At 37.8% G+C, this 10,418-nt stretch overlaps 1 long non-coding RNA gene across 2 annotated transcripts; it reads left to right on the top strand.

Annotated features, from left to right (window-relative positions):
• On the top strand, positions 395-6,217 carry LOC110398818. Of its 2 annotated transcripts, XR_002438639.1 has the most exons (7): positions 395-546; positions 1,175-1,356; positions 1,488-1,593; positions 3,265-3,350; positions 4,586-4,601; positions 5,728-5,843; positions 6,077-6,217. It is a non-coding gene; the product is annotated as an uncharacterized LOC110398818 (long non-coding RNA). The 2 variants fall into 2 exon arrangements; XR_002438638.1 differs by lacking the exon at positions 1,175-1,356.

The raw sequence follows: 10,418 nt of genomic DNA, 5'->3' as shown, positions 1-10,418 counted from the left end.
TTTTGCTGTCTCCAGGACTTACTCGCTGTTAGAGTTTAACCTGGCAGCAGCTCAACGCCACATAACCGTTCCCTCTCTCCCCTCATAAGTGAGATGCGAAAGCGAACTGGAAACAAAATAGATTTTGTGGGTTGAGATAAAAACTATTTTCTAAGACAGGAAAAGAAAACGGAAACAAAACCAGCTGACACTCTGCTACCAATGCAAGCTTTCACCACGCACTGATCAGAACCCAGCCAATCCCTGGGCGGTATATAGGCCCCCTTGCCAACTCCCCACAGCTTGATGGCCTTCCAAATGTCACACAGTATGTAACAACCCCCTGCCTAATTCAGACCAACTGTCTTGGCTCCACCCCCCACACTGCTGCCTTGTCATAATGGCAGGGCTCTTCTCCACCCAGTGGCTCAGCCTGGCCCTAGGTGGGCTTCTATCACTCAGCAACAACCAAAACATTGGTGTGTTATTAATGCTGTCTCGGCTGAAACCAGGACACTCACTTACCATAAAGCTGTCTTGTGGATTTCCAGATAACGCCACATAAAGGTCAGGCTTCACTAAGGATGGAATGATTGCAATATAAGAAACACCACTCTAAATTATATGTGTTTCCAAAACCACTAAGTTGATAGCATAGTCAACTGAAGGTCAAGCCTTTCCTCCTTGTGAGAAAAGAAGAAAGAAGAAAGAATAATAATGACAAAGAAAAAACAATCAAAAAAAAAACCCCACAACACTATAATGCCCACAAACACTGTTTAAGTAGTATAATACAGTAGGAAAGAAGTACAAAAAGATATTTAAAAATTGCTGTGGATTTTATAATGTTTTGATCAGAGTGGAGTACAGTGGTAAAAGAAAAGCAAGGATAGAAACTCAAACACAAAAAGCTTTGTATACAATGGATATCTAAAGGGTGTGTCTGATTTATAATCGGAGTTCTATGCCTTGTCAAGCGATAAAATACAATTTGATGGAATTATGTAGTAGGAAACCAAGTACAAAATGATTGATGAGGTAATGTGTGAGCAGGCATATCGTAAAATAAGTAAATGTAAATGTGTAGCCATTTGGAGAGTATTCACCTGTTTCTGTCTATTCATATGAATAGCAGTGTATATTTAAATGCATGGGGACACAGACTTACTAAAGAGAGAATCCCATACCTCATCAGATAAGCAACTGTACTGAAGAAGATACCTGAAGTGGAGTTGTTGAGATTTTAGATGTTTGTTTACATGCACATCATGCTGAGCACTTCTCTGTAATGGGATGATAACCATTATAGGAATAAAAAAGAAGCAATTAAAGAATAGCAAATGTGGAAGAGGACAATACATTCTCTACAGACTTCTGGTGAGCAATGACTTATGGTTGACAATTCATGAACATAAAGTAATTAATGATTTTTGATTTGCCAATATCTGTCCAAATTGTCATAAACTCACAAACTGTACTGAATTCAATGTTTCTTTTCTTGGAAATAGGAAAAGACAGACAGTGATCCAGAGAATCTGTGGATTATTTTCTACTACACTATGTGCTGTGCTCAGGGAGAACAGCAAACAGAAAAGCAGAGCAGTACACAGTGATGTAAGTAATAAATGTCCCTGGCTGATGGATAGATAACAAATGCAGATAAATGCAGACTAATGAGTTTGGATTGAAAAAAAGAAGAGACAGTGTATAGCTGCTAAGTGGAAAAAAAAAACAAAACATCATGGCATTAACCTAAAAAGAGATTTGGGAGCGATTATAGACAAATTCTTGAACTTTGTAGCCCATTATGTGGCTAAACTGAGAAATACAAATGAAATGCTCAGATAAAGCTAAAAGCACGCAATATAAATCAAAGTATAAACCTAACTTAGCTAATGAAACTTCATTCATGTCACATATTATTTAAACCTCAGCGACAGGATTCCAAATCAACCCCTAAGTGTGATGATCTTTAAAGATGAATGACAACAATTTGATCTAAATACAGACTCAGAAACTCACGAGTATGAGATTTAATTTCAAGAAGGATAAACACAGGGCAGATTCCATTCAAGTAAACTCAGATGCCTACTTCTCTAGTCAGTAAAAACAAAGTGCATTGAAAATTACATTCCTCTATTTTCAGATAGAGATCCAGATTTTATGGTGAAGCAGTTCAGTGCAAATTTGGAGTAATCAACATGCCTACACTTGAATTTACAGCAGATATCTAGAGGTGACTTAGGCAAAGAAAACAGAAAACTATCCTGATATTATGCCATGTTGCTTTGCATTTTTTTTGTATCTCACCTCAAACTGGTCTTAAACATAACTGGCCATCAGTATTCCATACCGGTGGTTTTATTTATGTATTTATGTATATATATATATGTGTGTGTGAGTGTGCATACACCGTACATACTATACCTCATAAAAATTACGTATGTATTCTGTATTGTATTAAAAACTAGTGAGTTTAGGATAATGGTTTTGCTGAAAGCTGCTCCTTTTTCAATGCTTATATTCACCAAATCTGGTCGGCAAGCCATTTTCATAAGATAGTTGTGAGCTGCAGTCTAAGTACTTTTCACATGTGACTGGCTTTTGTTATATTTTTACTTTAAGGTATTAGTATTTTAACATTTCCTGAACAAAGTTAATAACAAGAGAGGAAAATACTAGGATTTAGCTAGTGAATGTTATTTCTTTTATACATCAGTTAATAAGGTCTTAATGTTACAGACCTGTCTGAATTTTCTTAAAATATTAGTAGATAACAGTAACCATAAGGCTCACAAAACTAAATTTATCCAAGACCAGTCTAAAGAGGGGTTTTCTCAGTTAAACCAAACCCTCCTCTCTGAGTTGCTCTTTCCCAAAGCAACCCACTCCAAAATTCCCAAGTCTAGCAGGTATTTAATCTTCTCCCCTCTGCAGGATTCTCTTCAAAGAGAAAGGGATACATTTGTTGAGCTGCCTGCAGCTCTCACTTCTGAAATCTACTTTCTGCTACCACCAATCATCTCTTTTACCTTCTTTGCATCTCTTATGAGAAGATAAAATCACCTTGCCATTAGGCCGGGTATGTGAAATCACTTGGTTGGGTAAGATCTGCAGCTTTTTCAACCAAATGTTTCAGAGCTTACTGAACTTCTTTGTTGATTAATATAATTATTTGATGAAAATTATGCTTTTTTCTCCAAGATAATTTATTTTCCTACAGTAGCCAGATTCCATATCTATCACTTTTATATAGCCATGATAGAAATGTTAATTTCTCCTTAGGCAGGAAAAAGGTATTTGCCTTCCAAGTTGCAAGTCCTCATACAGCAGTTGATGTGCAATGGCGCCATTTACGGATAAAACCAGAGGTGGGTAAGGAAAGTAGATGCCATTCAGAAGGCTATTAAGAGTGAGTATGGACCAGTGTAATGTCTAGAGCAAAATTACTGTTAAAAACAAAGATATTTTTTAAAATATTTGTGTTATCATAAAGGTTTAATAAATTGATAAAATCCCGTTTACATCTGCATATAGTCACTGTGAAAGTTATATATTTATGCATATCATAAATTACCAGGTAATATCCTCTAACATAAAATCAGCTTCAGTACCCATCCATCTATAAATGTCACAACATATTAATCACTAAGACTGCAAACAGCTATCTTATCCCTGATGGGACATCTGGCACAACAGACAGTCAGGCATACTTACATTCAGTCACTGAGGCCTCAGCAAATTACATCTGAAGCCCTGGATTTTGAAAGTACTTCTCTTTAAATGCAGCCCTCTTTGGTAATGATTATATGATAAAGCATAATAAAGGAGTTTTTATAGTTCCAATATGGATGTGAAGTACACTATGTGGAAATATTAAAAGTGTTCATCTCTAAATGTCACTTAGCTACAAAGCTTGATGATTGCACAAATTCGCCTAAACAGCAATGTAGGGAGCAATACAAAATCCTCATATTGGACTTACTTTGATAGGCAGCTGGGGACTACAAAAACATATTGCAGCCATTGTCTGACTCTCACTGTGTAGTAACAAGAGAGCTCTGTGTACAGTTAAACAGTATAAAATAGTGCATTTGTTCAAACAGTGATGGGAACATACAAAGGTACATGGTAAGCTGCTCCTCCAAAACGGTACACATCTTTCCAAACCCTCTGATATTTGGAGAAAAAATAAAGCTTTGGAAAGACATTTGCAGAAACTGTAGATAACTATTCTGCATGCTGCAACTGTGATCAAGCAAAATTCTTTAAACACATACTTTGCTTTCCACTTAAATAAACCACTGATTGACTTCTATTGACTTCACTTACATAATTGAAGTAAAAAATACATAGATTTGCTTTGCTAGATTGTTTATTGAATTCCTCTTCCTTACCAAAAACTGCTGTACATAACTGCCAACTTTTTTTAATTGGATTAAAAACAGACAACTAATATACCAAAGAAACAGCCTCAGAAATACTGCCATTAGTGTCAGTGGAGAAACAAATTCTCCCTTCTTTTCATACAAACATCTCCTTGAATAGTAATATTGCATGATCAAGCACTATTGAGATTTAATGTGAGTTTTGCTATTGATTTCAGGAGGAGAAGACCCATGGTGAGAAAAGAAAACAAAAAGGAGAAGAGTGCTCTGTAGATTCTGGACCAAATTTTATGCTGAAATCAATGAGGCTTTATGTGGTATAAAGCCAAAACAGAATTCAGACTGTATAATGTTGAGTAATTAGAAGTACCCAGACTTGCGTGGTACCAGTCTCCTATCGATTTTTTCATTACCTTGCAATGCGTGTTTTAATGGCAATTATATTTTCTGGCAAGCTTTTTTTTTCTGTCTCTCAGCATCTAAATTGTTGCTTCTTGATTAGTCAACAGGAAAAATCAATACTCCATACATTGCACTTCCAAACTTTAATTCAATTACCATCTGTGAACTAATCAAACATTGATCTACCTATGTCATTAAGTAGAAGGCAAATTTTTTATGCTGTGATCTTTCCTTGTCGTTAAAGGTTATATTTTAAATCATTCACTACAAGTCTAAAACATTTACTGTAGCTGAAAGAAACCTCTGCTTTTCAACTTCAATTTCATTTTATCATAAATATATAAGACCTTTTATGTCCTTTTGTCTATTTTCTGCCACTCGTGCCCTGCGAATGCATAACTATTTCCTACCCAATACCTCAAATTGCTTTTTCCAGTGTGATTTTAATAGACTGAAACAACAAGGACCAATTCCTTTTTCCTCATTGTCAGAAATTACCTTCTATAACCTTCATTCCAATTCTACTGGTATAGACTTCCTCCTCATTTAATAGCTACTCTGTCCACACAACTAAGGCAAAATCTAAGGAACATGAGAAGTTGCCTTGAAAGAGGCAAATATCATTGAACAGAAACTGTCCTGACTTTAATTGCACTATTCCTTCTTTTTCACTGAATGTTAGCTCATGCCTCCCTTCTGAGCATGTGACCGCTGAAGAATTTGATATTTTATTGGAATTAATTTCTTTATTATATTGCAACCTCAGTAATTTGTGTCAGCTTTATCTAGATGTTTTAAAAGTAGTCTTCTGGAGTGACTTAAACTTTGTTTCTAAAAGTTCTTCAGTTACCCCTTAAAAATAGCTGTATTCTTTTTCATTTACTCATTATAAATTTTGGACAATGTTTACATTTTATTTGACTTGAATAATAAGTGCTTATTTTTCTTTTGTTTCAAGAAATCTAAATGATTGAGTCCTTCTACAAAGCTTCTAAACATATCATAATCATACTAGCCACTGGAAAGAATGCTCTGGATTTACTGTTTGGAAGGAGTTTCTTTACGCACTGCCAGGTAAGTACTTACTCCAGCTGATATCAACATGTTGGGATCGCTCCCACTACTAGAGTGATGCAGTGGATGGTTATAAGATCTTCAGAAGGGGTAGGCAAGGAGGGAGGGGCGTTGGCATGGCTCTCTCTGTTAGAGGGTGTTTCGATGTGCTGGGAATTATAGGGTTGAATCTCTGTGGTTAAGGATCAGAGGAGGGTTAACAAGGCTGGCATCTTGGTGGGGTTCTGTTACAGATCACCTAACCAGGATCAAGAAATGGACAAGATGTATGAGCAGCTGGCAGAAGTTGTGCAAACACCAGCCCTTGTTCTCATGGGGAACTTCAGCTGCCCTCATGTATACTGGAAATACAATACAGCACAGAAGAAGTGGTCTAGGAGGTTTCTAGAGTATGTGGAGGATATCTTCCTGACGCAGCTGGTGAGAGAGCCTACCAGGGGAGGTGCCCCTCTGGATCTGCTCACAAACAGAGAAGCTTTGGTGGGAGAGAGGTCAGGAGCTGTCCTGGGCAGAGTGACCATGAAATGGAAGAGTTCTCAATTCTTGGTGAAGTCAGGAGGGCGGGCAGCAAAACTGCTACCTTGGACTTCTAGAAGGTGGACTGTGAATTCTTCAGGACACTGGTACGGAGGGTCCCTTGGGAGTCTGTCCTGAAGGGTAAAAGGGTCCCAGAAAGCTGGATGCTCCTCAAGAAGGAAGTGTTAAAGGCGCAGGAGCAGGTTGCCCACACATGCTTTAAGATAAGCTGCCAGGGAAGAAGATTGGAGTAGACCAACATGGAACTTTTCTGAGACTCCAGGAGAAAAAGACAGTTTACCTCCTAGGAACAGCTCATCTTGAGTGAGAACACATGGCATGTGTGGAACAACCAGGGGATCAGGCTTGGCCAGCATGGATTCATGAAAGGCAGGTCCCACTTGACCAACCTCATTTCCTTCTATGACCGGGTGACCAATCTGGTGGATAAGGGAAAGGCTACTGTCACAGTCTGCCTAGACTTTAGCAAAGCCTTTGACACTGTCTCCCACAGTATTCTCCAGAGAACCTCACAGCCTGTGGCTTGGACATGTGCTCTCTTTGCTGGGTAAAGAACTGACTGGAGAGCCAGGACCAGAGAGCAGAGGTGAATGGAATTAAATCCAGCTGGCATCTGGTCCCGAGTGGTATTACCCAGGGGTTGGTATTGGGGCCCCAACTCGACTGAATGTGAGCCAGTAGTGTGCCCAGGTAGCCAAGAAGGCCAATGGCATTCTGGCTTGTATCAGAAAGAGTGTTGCCAGCTGGAGCAGGAAGGTGATCATCCCCCAGTACTGAGATCTGGTGAGGCTGCACCCTGAGTACTGTGTTCAGTTTTGTGCCCTTCACTGCAAGAAAGACAATGAGGCTCTAGAGTGTGTCCAGAAAAGGGCAGTGAAGCTGTGAGGAGTCTGGAGCTGAGGGAAATGAGATTGTCTAGCCTGGAAGAGACTCAGGGAAGACCTTATCGCTCTCTACAACACCCTTTCAGGGTGTTGTAGGGAGGCTGGGGTGGGGTGGGAGTTGGCATCTTCTCCTGGGTAACTAGGAATAGGATGAGAAGGAATGGCCTCAAGTTGCATGGTGGGATATTAGGAAAAATTTCTTATCCCAGAGAGTGATCAGGCACTGGAAAAGGCTGCCCAGGGAGACGGTGGAGTCACCATCCCTGGAGGCATTCAAATGTTCAAACATTTAAATGTTGTACTGAGAGACATGGTTTAGTGGGGAAATATTGGTGGTAGGTGGATGGTTGGACTAGATGATCTTGGAGGTCTTTCCCAACCCTAATGATTCTATGATAATATTTTTACACTAATAACATGTATTATCAAATGATCTCAATATATTTTTCATAAATCTGGTAGTTATCCATCTAGAAGTGTATTAAGAAATTATTACATGAAGGTTATATGAAGATACACAACATTTACAACACATCTTAAAAGACTCTTGTCTTCTTGGCAATGAAGAAACACCAAGATTTGCTATACTGAGAGGAAATATGAGTCAAATAAAAATGGTTTTACGGTGTTCTTTTAAGAAAAATATTATTCTACCAATCAGAAGTCTTTATTCGTGAAAGAAATAGAAGCAAGTTCTTTTTGTAGGAGTATTCACTATTCTAAATAGGATCTCAATACCATTATGTTTATCTTTGTTTCTCAGTAGGGTATCTTTAGGTAGTGCTGCACTAAGAATATTTTAAAATGAAATATCAGCAACTTTTCATTAGCTACAAGTAATTCCAATATTCCAATTCTCCCAAACAGCCCAGTTTCTGAGAAATATTCTATTGGAATGGGGCTTTGCATACTTATGACTTCCAATTCAAGGGAAAAAAAAGCAACAGTAATCAATGCTTATTCTTCAACAGTACATACATACATAAAATAAATAGAGAATTAAAGTGGCATGTAAATTAAGGAAATCTGCATTTCAGATTCTGCACAAATTCTGGTGTTTTATGAACTTGAATGATATCTTCCCTTACACTGCCTTAGCACGTGACTCAAGAAGCCCATTGGCCTTCTCTAAATTAGCAAAGTATTGCAAGAAAATAAACAGCTGAAACACAAAAATCTACAGTATCACATCTAACTTCAAGGTAGTAAGAGTTTACAATTTTACATCTCTTTCAAATGTTAAAAATACACAGAAAATATTGTAATGATCTAATTTCACAATAAATATTATCCATTTTGTTAAAAATCCATTTTCATGCTGTGAAAGAGCTCTGTTCTGTGAAATTCTGAATATCTTCAAAAATAGAGATTCCATTGCCTTTCTGGATAGCCTTCGCCGGTACTTCACCGCACTCATCATGAAAAACACTCTTCTTACATCAAGTAGATATTTTTTTATGCTGCATCTTTTGACTGTAATCTCATTTATTTCATGTACCCTTCTGCAAATCCTAGTCCCAGTTCTTTCTGAGATCTTTTAGTGGAACAAAACAATTAGATGTCCTCTTAGCCTCCTTTTCTCCAGGCTAAAAAAAACCTTGTCAAAAAGCCAGTGGCACAGAACTGAATATAATATGGCAGGTGCAACCGAAAGAAAATGAAGGAGGTGAATGAGATTTAGACGTTTCCCATCTCCATTGCTGACTCATTTTCAAGATGTTATTCTACATTTTACAGCTTTATTCCAAAAATACTTGGCTGAATGCAGCTTTGAGCATCCTGTTCAAAGGTATCTCTGCCCATATTGGAACTAGACACGGCTGTTGGAACTAGATGGTCTTCAAGGTTCCTTCCAACCCAAACCATTCAACAATTCTATGAAATAGTTTGTCAGACAAAGGGAACAGAAAAGGGCACTTACACAGGTGGAGTCACTAAATTTGAAGGTTAGTGCATGCTTTAAAGCTGTTTTGAATGGGACTGGACTTAAATATTGTTCTATATCTCTTTGTGAGCACAGGTCTCCAAGCACTGTCAAGGCAAGTTCAGTTAAATAACTTAACTGAAATTTGGTTCAAAGGAATTGATCATATTTACAGACATTATACTGGAAAAAAAAATTGTGAGCATTTCCCCCCCTGTTTTAGGTAGGTGATACAATTCAGCACTATGTTCCTACTTCAACAGCTATCTGATTAGTTGTGTCAAATGAAGCTGACTGGTGTGTTGTAGTAGGCGTGTCACGGATCTCGGTCTGTAACGCGGGAGGCCCTTCCCCATACGCTTGCACAGCCCCCTGCGTCCACGACACAGGTTCAAGTATGTAGGTGAACCAATAACAAGCGTATGGGGAAGGGCTTCCCACGTTACAGACTGAGATCCGTGACACGCCTACTAAAACATTGGTGCTGCCATTAGCCAGAGCTGAATCCAACATTTGGAGCTTTGGAAAGTCCCATTAAAGTCAGTGGTGTAGAATGAAGCCCAGCAAGACCATTTCACTACAGATTTTTTTTATATGTATATTGCTTTCATTCTCATTTGTTTTACATTTCTGTGGATTCCACATAAGTTTCCCAAATCCATACTATGTAATTTCTATTTTATTTTTTGGCTAACATGATCTTGTCTCTGTTAACTGACTTGGTAACAATGTCTTTGCTTTAGCCTTTAAAATGCAGTATCTAACAATGTCCTCTGTGCTTAATCTGTTCTTTCATAAAACACATTTTTTGGGAAAAACTCAATCTTCCTTTCGTCTCAAGTACAAATAATGAGACTGTTTCAGTTGTAATTTCCATAATAGTGCAGCACACTCACCAGGCATCTTAAACAAATTACTACAAACATAACGGTAAATGTTATTTTAACACATGTTTTGGACTCCAACATAGAACTATATTACATATATTATTAGATCATTTACCACCTACTATGTTATATTATTAGCTAATTCATTGAACATGATATGTGTTAGGTAGATTTGGCTACCACTTTAAAGTAACTCTTATCTGAATCTGCTTTGCATTTTTGTGAATCCACAGAAGTCAGTTTTACTGTGGTTTTATAAATAAAAATAAGCCTCAGAGATGTAGGAAAGCATAAAATTAAAAGATAGGCTCTACTTGTCACTGTCAAAATACTGTATAATACA

Source organism: Numida meleagris, chromosome 4 (genome assembly GCF_002078875.1).
Source record: "Numida meleagris isolate 19003 breed g44 Domestic line chromosome 4, NumMel1.0, whole genome shotgun sequence".
Classification (NCBI taxonomy): Eukaryota; Metazoa; Chordata; class Aves; order Galliformes; family Numididae; genus Numida; species Numida meleagris.
This window is presented reverse-complemented; position numbering and strand designations above follow the sequence as displayed.